We start from the raw sequence: 2,504 nt of genomic DNA, 5'->3' as shown, positions 1-2,504 counted from the left end.
ATATTGTATTGAGATTGAGAGAGATGAATAAATGTTACCATTCACTATCCTTATCTACTCTTCCAAGATAAATCCAAAAGTGATTCGTTCATATTGGACAACAAAAAAGGAAAAAAAAAAAATTGGTGGTCCCGCATGAATTTAGACACATGGCACAAAATTAGAATTCTAATTTAAAAATGCAATTTGAGTTTCTCTTTGCTTCACTATTATTAGATATATAGATATATAGATATATAGATTAGGGTTTATATTTGATACTTAAAATGAAAGGCAATAAAAAATCAAAATGTTTCCTCTTATATTAAATAAATATAAACATAAACATAGATATATACATTATTTTATTTTTATAAAAGAAAATAACATGAACAAAGAAAATAAAAAAGTTTAGCTCCAAACTAATTTGGAGCTATCTTGTTTCAACTCATGATGGGCAATTGAAGAGACTATCCATATGTAATTTTAGTTACATATTTTTTTGAATGAATTATATAATTTGTTTAAAAAATGTACATAAATAATCTTGTAAATTTATACTTAATAGATTAGAAAAGATAGCTCCAAAGTTTGGAGCCAAACTTTATTCATAAAAAATTAAATTAAAATTTTTCTATAGAAAGCTTGATAGATCATTTCATATAATCCGCATGAATATATATATATATATATATATAGCATTTTAGTTTGTTTTTCTAATTATTCATCATTAAATAGACCAAATCTAAATAGTTAATGGTTCTTAATTAAAATTTTCATATATTAATCTAGAATTGCAAGAACCAACGAAAAAAATATACAAATTGCAAAAAAAAATACATGGAAGAAAATATGTTTTTTTTTTTATAAGATTTAAAATATGTTATTCTCTCAATTTTTTTTTAAAAAATATAAAATTTGATAATCATAATAATTAATTTATTATAAAACAAAAAAAGACAATAGACATTTGTGGGGAGAAAAACCCAGCCCAACTTATTGGCCCGAGGCCTGAATGAGGAACACTCTTCATCCGAGGAGATAAGGCCTTCAGTCGGAAGCCCACGCCAATGGGACGCCTGGGGATGAGCACGTATACCATCCGAGGAGATACTCATAGTCCGAGTAGTCATGCGTCCTCGGATCCGAAGAGGTTTGATCAAACACGAGTATGGAGGTTCAAGTGATCTATTTGACAAGTGTCAAGAGGGAGGAGGACCTCGGACACACATAGAGATAACGACAACAGAGAAATATCAAGGAGGCATACTTCAACCACCGCATTTAATGCACTGCACCTACCTTCCTGGCCGCATTTATGTGGATAGGACCCCTGAACAGTGCTTTCTCAGCTACCGCCACTCGCATAAGGTTAAAAGTGGGGTGATGGACATGTACTCAAGTGGGTGCCTGGATGACGAACAAATGGACGGAGGAGATGTAAGAAGGCAATGCTATATAAGGGAAGGGTACCTCTGATAGAGGGGGATCGAAAAACAGGAGAGAGAAAGGGTACCTTAGATGGTTGTAGCTCCAGCAATTGTAACCCTTGATTATCAATGAACAACTTCTCTTCGGACAGAGTACTCATTAGTCCGAGAGCACATTAATTCAACTTCTCTCATTGGTGTTGCTGTTTAATACTGTAATTTTCATTATTTGCCTAGCCCTTTCGCCCACTCTCTACAAAATTTATTGTTTTGGGCTCAGAGGGTTCCAAATCCATACCTCCTTGGGCTTGGGCCGCAAAAACTGACCCTACAACATTTATAATGATTATGTTTGTATATGGAACTATATTATATTTATAAATATATATATATATATATATTGAAATAAATATTATATCATTTAAAAATAAAATATGAATTGGCAAAAATCTTGAGGGATTAAATAAAAATTAAATTCAATTAAAAAATATATTCACTAGGTAAGTAATGGTATGGGACTATGGGCCAATATAGGTTGCGGCCCAAAACTCGGAAGAGTATAAAATAACATGAAACAACTCTTTGCGGACTGTGTTGGTGGCGCAAGGTGTACTGAGCTATTATGGGATAAGAAGAAATTAAGAAAATGCGAGAGTCTTGCTTCCATAGCATAGTGGTAGTGCGTTCGCTTCGTAAGCGAAAGGTCGCGAGTTCGATCCTCGCTGGGAGCTTTATTTTTAGATGGGAGAGAGGATATAGCCATAGAATCAATCAATTGAATAATGATAAAAGACCAATTCCTAACTCGGAATTTTTCCTCGCTGGGAGCTATATATTTTCAAAGGAAGAGAGATGCCATTAGAATAGACCAATTCCTGAACCAGTTTGCCTTAAAATTTTTCAACAACCTCTGAAGAATTAACATCTTAAAAGATGATAGCCCTTTTTGACTTCATACAATCCTGACTTAGAATGAGGCAGTATTAGTTTGTCTGCAAAGACTATTGACAAAGGAATACTTGAAATTTTCTTAGCTGTTTAAAAATCATATAACATCTAAAAAAGGGTTGTATCCCATTTAGTTGTTCTTGAATT

At 32.8% G+C, this 2,504-nt stretch overlaps 1 non-coding gene across 1 annotated transcript; it reads left to right on the top strand.

Moving 5' to 3' along the window:
* Nucleotides 1–2,068: 2,068 nt before the first annotated feature.
* Nucleotides 2,069–2,140, top strand: TRNAT-CGU (transfer RNA threonine (anticodon CGU)). The gene has a single exon. It is a non-coding gene; the product is annotated as a tRNA-Thr (tRNA).
* The last annotated feature ends 364 nt before the right edge of the window (nt 2,141–2,504 follow it).

This window comes from Quercus suber, unplaced genomic scaffold, assembly GCF_002906115.3.
Source record: "Quercus suber isolate HL8 unplaced genomic scaffold, Cork oak 2.0 scaffold_185, whole genome shotgun sequence".
Taxonomy (NCBI): domain Eukaryota; kingdom Viridiplantae; phylum Streptophyta; class Magnoliopsida; order Fagales; family Fagaceae; genus Quercus; species Quercus suber.
Note: the sequence above shows the minus strand (reverse complement) of the source record. Positions and strands in the feature narration are given on the sequence as shown.